Source organism: Macrosteles quadrilineatus, unplaced genomic scaffold (assembly GCF_028750875.1).
Source record: "Macrosteles quadrilineatus isolate MER2022 unplaced genomic scaffold, UCM_ALF_1.0 Scaffold_15__1_contigs__length_3749704, whole genome shotgun sequence".
Classification (NCBI taxonomy): Eukaryota; Metazoa; Arthropoda; class Insecta; order Hemiptera; family Cicadellidae; genus Macrosteles; species Macrosteles quadrilineatus.
The window spans coordinates 3,403,482-3,412,862 of NW_026542608.1; the positions used below are offsets into that span (position 1 = coordinate 3,403,482).

General features: G+C 35.0%; 1 non-coding gene across 1 annotated transcript; it reads left to right on the top strand.

The window, feature by feature from the left end:
- The first annotated feature begins 7,997 nt into the window (after window positions 1–7,997).
- Window positions 7,998–8,084, top strand: Trnastop-uca (transfer RNA opal suppressor (anticodon UCA)). The gene has a single exon. It is a non-coding gene; the product is annotated as a tRNA-Sec (tRNA).
- Window positions 8,085–9,381: the final 1,297 nt, after the last annotated feature.

The following is a 9,381-nucleotide window of genomic DNA, read 5'->3' on the forward strand; positions in this document are numbered from 1 at the left end:
TGAAACTAGCATCCAATTAAGTTTCATTTGAGGATTAAAAATAGCCTATCTATATAATTAATACGCTACATGAAACTTTGTCGGTTGAACTCCTCCGCCATTTCTTAACCGATTTTATCCATTGACGTCTCATTGGAAAGATCGTGTCGCGTAGATTTGCAAACTGGCCTTACATTTTTGAAAAAGACCCCTGGGCTCTGCCCCAGTGGCTTTGAAAGTTCCCATGTTATCCTTATGAAGAACATAATTGTTTACATTTTGATCAGCTGTATAATTTAATTGCTGTTATTTATTATTCAATTCAATGAAACGCATTGAGTACATTTATTTACTATTTGAGTTTGTGTAAACATAACCTCCAAGACGGATCGTGTTAGTATGGTTGTATCTTAAATTTGTGTATTTATCGTTGTTTTGTGTCGCTATGACGGATCGTGTTAGCATGATGGTAACTAAAATTTGTGCATTTATCGTTGTTTTGTGTAGCAATAATTTGTTTATTTGTTGTTTTTTTCTTTTAAATGCCTCCGACGCGACTAAAACGAAACATAGACAGGAGGCGTAATCGTGATAACGACCGCAGCTACAGAACAGGGGCGCGTAATAGACCTAACTCATCACAGTCAGCACCTGACCCTGAACAATCTCAACTATTAGGCTACAAATGCGCCCTAACACTACCCCAAAACGACTTTTCCTTGTCAATTGGCCCTTTATCAATGACCTGTGTTGCCTGCACAGCGAGGCATTTTGAGAAGGAGAAAACCGGACGGATTGCTTTAGGTTTATCACCCATGTAGCACAGATGGTTGGGCCAACGTTGGTAAATTGTGGAGCCACACAGTTGGCCAACGGTAGAAATGTCACCTCTTTAAACTGTTTTCCAGCCAACCATTGACCAACCGTTTTATTTCACACAAATAATAAAGATTTAGTACGAAAAGCATAATTATTAGTTGAGTAAATTGATTAAATAGTTCATAAAAACAAATTTTGAAAAAAAGCTAGAACAAAATTTTTTGGCCCAGACGGGTCTCGAACCCGGGTCCTTCGACTTATGAGCCTCTTACTTTACCACTGAGCTATCTGTGATTGTTGATATAGAGAGTTTTCAAGTGGTGAAAGAGTAGCCGACAGTTGCAATGGTCGCAATACTTCAAACATTTTTGATACTACACAGTATAATATGATTCTGTTAATCTGTTAAGGCATCATAAGTAGTTATTATTATTTTTTTTAGTTAGAGAGGATACTGGTATTTTAATATAGATTAATTAATTACTGTTAGATTATTAATGCTATTATAATTGCCTGTTATATGATTAATTACTCTTTCCCCTTAAATTGTTGCAAATAAGTTAAAGAATATTAATTTAAAAAATATTTGCATTATTATAATTATTAAAATTCATTGTTGTAGCCCCGGAACTGTAATATATAAAATATCTGGTTTTACAATACCTTTATCAGTTCCAAAAACTTTTGGAAACTTTTGGAACTGATAAAGGTATTGTAAAACCAGATATTTTATTATAATTATGTTGTGAAAGCTAGACCCAGAGAATGAAAGTCGTGTAAACTCAACTATGGACCATCGTTGGTCCAACAAAAGTATCTTTTGTTGGTCCAACGGAGTGAAAAATGGTTGGACAACGGTTGGCTTGATGTATGATACCCAGCAATGCATATTAATGTATTTCATTAACAATGAACCAATGTTGGTCCACAGTTGTAAATATTGGTTGGCCCAACTACGAGATATACAGTTGGACAACGGTTGGTTGGTTGTGGAAGCTCCAACCAACCATCGACCAACTGTCCCACAGTTGGCCAACGTTGGCCCAACCATCTGTGCTACATGGGCAATAACTAAGATAAACATGGTCTGAGTTATACACCGGTAATCTTTGAGTTGACTCTTTTAAACTCATTGTAAATATGACTGTTATTCGTTTTGAAATAACTTCTGTAATACTTTGCAATTGCTCGAATTCGAGCAACATGTACACTAGTAATGAATTAAACTTGTAATATTTATTTTGGCATTTGGTTAGGTATTATGTTATGGTGTCTCTCATTTGCTATCTTATGTTTCCAGTTATTAGTCTTTAAAAGGAATTAAACGTGACGTAGGTGACCAACCGAAATAAAAAGACTTATTCATCATCAATATTTATTCATACTGTATTGTATAATCTAATTCCTACGGGAATAAATGAAATGCTAAGTTCCTTCTTATAGGTAACGTAACTGTAAGTTTTCTTTTCAAACAGGCACCTTAAACAATAATGAATCGTTATCTTAAAAAACAAACGAACGAGATCTAATAAATAGTAATCAATACCAACACTTGGATATAATTTTAGCAAGTTTCCCAAAAGAGAATAAGTTATTACCGCAGCATTCTAATAATAGGATATTGCTAATCTTAGGTAAGTTGGTTTTTTTGGATAGGCCAGATTGATTTCAATTAAGAAGCTAAAAAAATAATAGCAATGTTTACTTCGCATATTAGACGGAATGAGCTATACAACTGGCATAATTAAACTTAGATAATACTGTATGGATAGGAAAACTAACAGTACCTAATTAAAATAAGGGGTATGTGTACGAAAAAATCGACTTACTTGTTATTATTGTGTCTAAACATGTAAAATATCATTTATTTCCACATGCTTTCTGCATTTATAAAGTTTTTTTTTCAAAATTACTTTAAAACTGTTGCCTAACTATAGGTAGATTGAAATTCACTATTTATTTTTCCAGAAAACATAGGAGATTTTTTAAAAGGATAAATATATACTGAAGAAGATTAAAGAATTAGTTTGGCTTACATAGGATTTTTTAACTTTTTTAATTTTTTTTAATTTTTTGACTTTTTAATAACTGGTCTGCAAATAGTTTATAATTAATTACATAACATCATTAAACGACTAATCTATTCCTATCAGTGTTTAAAGGAGGCTCGGGATTGGAAGAAATCGCTCCGATGTTTCGTTCCGATTTCAATTCCGCTGTCATCCCGATTCCAGACAGACGACACAAGGCGTTATATTCAGACCTCGGCTATATTCGTTATGGTTCGGAAGCGCTCGGGATGGCGCGGTGGTGCTGGGTTATTCCTCCAGAGAAGGTCTCGTAAATGACCGTGGCATTCTGACTCCGCCCACCACTAACACACCCCTCCTTCCCCTACAACGGGTCTCCGCCTTCGGTTCTTGCTCCTCCCTCAACCAATGTTGGAGCCCAGGCGTTACTCCGAAAGGCAGTGGTCAGAAAAGAATGCATTGCTAAGGCACTGGTTCGAAACAATCTGCACGCTCAGGCACTGCTCCGAAAGACAGCGGTCCGAGAGGCAGTGGTTCGAAAATAATACAAAGATGAGGCACTGGTCCGACAGATTTAGCATGGTCAGGCACTGCTCCGAAAGGCAGTACTCAGAAAGGCAGTAGTCCGAAAATGATTTTCGAACCAGTGCCTTTCGGAGCACTGCCTTTCGGACCACTGCATGGATCTCTCTCTGGACACTCCCAAATGATGTTAAGCGATTCTAATATATGATAAGATATTACAACGAGAAAGATTTTATTAAATATAGCAAACATTTTATTTTTTAGCTTAATAAACGAAAGATGATAATGGGACAGATGTACATAGTTTTACTATGTATTTAGCCTATAAAAAAACGATTGGAATTTTTCATAGATTTTACCATATAACTTTTATACTTCTCATCATTGGAGTCTTAAGAATAAGGATTCATTCTTTGCTCTTATTGGTCTTGCCACAAAATGTGACATTCGGTACCTTCTTTTTCGTCAGATATCGAATTGAGATAATCGTACCCCTTTGCAAGTCTTTCAGACAGTAGTGCATTATATCCCTGCATTTCATAAGGAGCGAGTTAATGTAAACCTTTTTTAACATGTACACGATAGTCGAGATAGGTAGATGGAGTTGAGAAGTTCTTGTCGAAACGGTGGATTAGCCGTAGTGATGGGAGTTGGCGTTAATTTTCCATACCTATCTCTCTGAATTAAAGTATACTTTTAAATGAGCTCTAAAGGATTGGTGGATGAGCAGCCCCTTTTGTTAGAATCAAAGTCAAAATTAGTTGAAAGTGTCTTCTAGAAGAGACCAACCCTCACTTGATTTGGATATTTCTGCTCCCAACCATGTATAGGGCCAACCTGCTTCTGCAACTTCGCCAAGCGTTGTAACCCATGAGAACACAGTGAGATCCACATTGATTGGAGTAAACAGCATGAGTAGTTTTAGGCTACTTAAATAGTCAAATTTTCGACTCTTCTACATCACGCTTTCTTCATCAAACTGCGCTAGTGGGTACGGACCTATTTTTAATCCAAAGTATGATTCAAATTGAGGCTTGGATTTAATGTGGAATATCACGTGCTGACTGAGGGGGGCAGATTCTTCTTTAATCTTTGCTGTTGCCATCACAGCTCGCAATTAAGGTCACCACTTCCTTTTATTCTGCACAGTTTATGGTCATTATAGGCTTGCCTATTTACGATTTTCGGGCTAGATCCACATCATTGATTCCCCTATCTCGGAAAAGCTCTCCACAGTGAGATGTTGCTCTCATGAGCACTTACTTGTTCATAGGCCATGCTGCAGGATCCATGACGCCACACTAATGGATAGATTCACTGCCATATCCCCTATGGTTTTGGTAATTAGGCTGGTTGTTTGCCAGATTTCAATGGTAAGATTTTAAACTTCGGAAATCACCATTATTTGTGGCAAGACCAATAAGAGCAAAGAATGAATCCTTATTCTTAAGATTCCAATGATGAGAAGTAGAAAAGTTATATGGTAAAATCTACGAAAAATCCCAATTGTTTTTTATAGGCTAAATACATAGTAAAACTATGTACATCTGTCCCATTATCATCTTTCGTTTATTAAGCTAAAAAATAAAATGTTTGCTACATTTGATAAAATCTTTTTCGTTGTAATATCTTATTACATTCATAATTCATTCATAATCATAATTATACGCCGAATTTTGTGTTTTCCGAACTAACTACAGGTACATTTTTGTATAGCATGCGTCGTTTAGGAGTTGTAAGTCGAAAACTGGTCAAATAATCAACCTTTTGGCCATGTTGATGAAAATATCCCAACTTTGAAAAGCTACGATGCGGAATTCAGTGCACTAAAAGACATCTTAGAACAACATTTTCCTTAGGATTCGTTATTTAGGAGTTATAAGCGAAAAACTGAAAAAAGTGCGAAATTTTCATATTTTTTCGACTCCCAAAACTCAAGCAGACGTCAGAATCCGTCGCAAACTCACAGGAGTCTTATTTGGGACCCCCAGAAGGCATTAAAACACTTTCCAGCATTAGACGATTTTTTGGGGAGCACACCCTATATTTGATCTAATTTGCCTGGACTAATAAGTCAAAAACATCATCTGTACAAATTCAAAAGAATACAGGATGTTTGGTGCTGTAGTCAGTGTCAAAGATCTTAAGCTAGTATTCCTGTGTGTTGCTATAATACTCAATTATTTTAGTTACATCACACTCTTCTTTCCAGAAATAAAAAGTGTGCCTCAATTTGCTTTGGACATTTATATATGTCTTGTTGAAGCTGATAAATAGTATAAAAACCTTCTGCAAATTTTAACTTTTAAAATGAGACACAGCACGTGACTTTTATGTACGCATAATGGTAGCATATTGCGTTAAATATAATTTTAACGAATTATCCGTTAACGCATTTAGTGAAAGTATTGAGCGAAGTTAGTTGAAGAGAAGTATGTCTTTACTAAACTCATACAACCTTAATCTTTTATTGCACATTAAAGAATTCATAGTGCATTGAATACTAGGTAAAAGTAGAGTAATTTAAAAATACACAGGTTAGTTTTGTGGCACTTCTTTTTGTTTTAAAACATGTTTTGATTCTAATCAAATTTGCAAGGTTTTAAATATATCTGACTGTAGCAGACTATACTTTTTGTGACAGTATATTTAATGCAGATAATAAAAACCCTATTGAAAAAAATCATTATTTTGGATGAATGTTGAAAATATGAGATGCAAAAAAGGATTTAAAAAATGCGTATTTGTAAGGCAATTTGCACGAATAATGTTTACTTAAAATCAAAGACTGTTTATATTGTATTTATTTATTTATGTGTACTTTAGCATGAAAAATCCTGTTCCTACATTCATTCAAACGAGCTCACAAAATAGCATAATCGGACTATCGGATCGGGGTCAGGGAGATAAAAATTGGGTTTTCCTATTTTTAACCTCAAATGATAAAATTTTGCGATTTCTTTTCAAACAAATTTGTAGAGCTCAAAAAGAAAGAACTTAGTATACCAAAGCGTTTGGGTACAATTAATGATTACGGAGAAAACTTAAAAGACGTAAATTTGTATTCCCATGTTAATCTTACGGAGAATAGATTACTTTTGAAGTTTGCTTGTTTATTGATGTACGTTCTATATTAATTTATAATTTTAATCACACTAATTCAATATCGAAACTCCCCAAACAAAATAATAAACACATTTTATTTAATTTTTGTTACATACTAAGCTTTTAGAATTTCACTAAAACCCCACTTATGTATTACTCTCCCTATAACAGCAACCCTAAGTACTTGCTAATTGTAGTTGATATATAAATAGGGAATAAATCTGACATATGTTGAACATTTATTTAAGTGGAAATCCAATCAGTGTATATGGCAATACGTTTATGCTGCAGGTTTGCTGTGGCAGATATTTTTATAGTTTATAATACAGTAGTACATTTACAAATAAAACTGATGGGAGTTTCAATTTATAATAAATATCGTAGGCCTACTATTAATTGTTTCTAATATATGAAGGAAAATTGATTTTGAAAATAAGCAAAAAGAAAATGTTGTTATTATTAAAATAATAGTATATATTATGAAATAATCATATTCTGTAAAATAACAATGCCCAAATTATAATGTGACATGTCATAGTCTGTAGATTGCCTATTATAATGTGACATGTCATAGTCTGTAGATTGCCTATTATAATGTGACATGTCATAGTCTGTAGATTGCCTATTATAATGTGACATGTCATAGTCTGTAGATTGCCTATTCTTTTTTGTGTGCTAGTGTGTGACAAACTACTCCTTCATTTTATGCTAGACGCTATTTCAAAACGAGCCGTCCAACAAGTTACTACAGTCAGAATTCTAGGCGTTGCAATACGAGGCGAAGGCGATTTCTACGAAACACTACTTCTCCGTTAATAATGGACGGATTTTAATAAACGAGGTGTCATAATAAAGTATTTGTTGTGTAGACCCCCCCTTTCAACAATTCCTGCAATAAAAGTCCTCTGGCTTTGCCCCACAGGCCATCAAAATCCCAATGTATTTCTTATGAGGGAAATATTTTGTTTACTTAAACAGACGAATAATTTGTATTAATTGCAGCTTTTCATAATACACACAAGAGCGTTCATTTTCAGAATGAGTTAGTTTTTAGTTTCAATAACTGGAGTAAAGTGAGCATTTTTTTTGAGTGAGTTCGTTTTCAGTTTCGATAACTAGAGTGGAGTGATTGATAACATTATCTTTAAATAGACTTTTTTAAGTCATAGGAAATTTTGACTGTTATTAGTTTTGAAAATAACGCCTGTAATACTTAGCAATTGCTCGAATTCGAGCAACAGATGCATTAGTACTACCAATTATTAGTAAACAACGACTCCAAATGCTTTCTAGTTTTCCCAACAGATGTCGCACCAGTCAATTTTTTCGAAACTATTAAGATATAAAATTGTGTAATAAAAACTGCGACAAGCGATACTTTTATAAAATTAACTTATTTACGTATAATTTAATTAAACGGCATTTGCACAGGTTCTCGAGTGGTAGTTAATGAGTAATTACGATTATAAATGTTTAGTTCTCGCAGGAATCGTCGCAACCAACGTCCGCATATATAGCTCGCACACTCTCCACTACACTGCCCAACTGAACCTCGGCGGTCCGGGGTGCAGGCTTCAAACCTGTAGCCGATTAGCGTCGGAGTGGTTCGACTCCACCTGTTGGGCGATATTTTTGTCTATCCAATGTTCAATAAAACCCACAATTCAATAAATATTTTTTCGCTATGATCTTTGAAAAATATCTTTAAACAAAATATAAATAGTTTCACAATGAGACAAACAACTTGAAAATCATTTGATTCTTGTCAATGTATTTACTGTGATGTGTTCGAAATAATCCTCCTCACGTCTATAAAGTATAAAGTAGTTTAAAGAGTATAAAATAGTATAAAGAGTATAAAGTAGTATAAAGAGTAAAGTAGTATAAAGAGTGAAATGTATGCAATCAGGTTTACAACATTATACATATTATTGTTTTTGAAAAAGTTTGCCAAATGTAAATAATTCTGTATTTATTATTTTATATTTTATAATAATTATGGAACAAGCTACGTTCCATAGTTTCACTAGGGTTTATGATGCATCAAGTAATAAAAATGGTTTAACAGATAGTCAGTTTGCACTTTTAGATCGATGAATCAAGAACCACCATCATCATTATGGAAAACAATTATCGAATTTAGCTTCAGTTTGTTATACAATTATTAAGATAATTTATAAATGAAACGTGACTGCTGGGTGACTGCTGTTGCGTTGCGTTCGTGAAAATAAAAGCGATTTTTCATGTAAAATGCAACAGTCTAGTTGAAAACGTATCAGGAGAGCAGAGAGCGGTAGAATCAACAACGGCTAACTCTACATGATTAAACTTTGTTTTTGTACTTACTTGAAATACTTGTCTTCTACATCGTTGACCGACATGTCGGATAGATTGCGTCATAATACTATTTACATAAAAACACTAAAAAATATCTACATATACTTTTACTTCTACTTTTGTGGTGGACGTGTCACGTTAAAAAAAAGGGGTTCACTTTCCAACTCATGCAAGGCGTACAATGGCCTATTTAGCAGTCCATCACGAATCGCCCTCTTAAAGTCTGGCAGGTCCATGTCACGCACTCGCTTAGGCAAGGTGTTGAAGACCCTAATTGCCGAACGCGGGTAACTCCTCATTGTCTGTGCAAGTCGGCACCGAGGCATATCAAGGTCTGGGGCTCTGCGGGTATTGTGAGTGTGGACCTCCTCCCTCCTGCCAAAGAGTCCCACCTTGTCTTTGAGCAGTACAAGGATGTCGAGGATATACTGGCTGAATACAGTGAGCACCCTATGCCGGATGAATATAGGGCGGCAGTGCTGCTTGTAGCCAGCAGATGACACTATCCTCATGGCTTTCTTCTGGAGCAGTAGGATGTCATGGGCTGCTGTAGAATGGCCCCATAGGACAAGGCCGTACGACACAT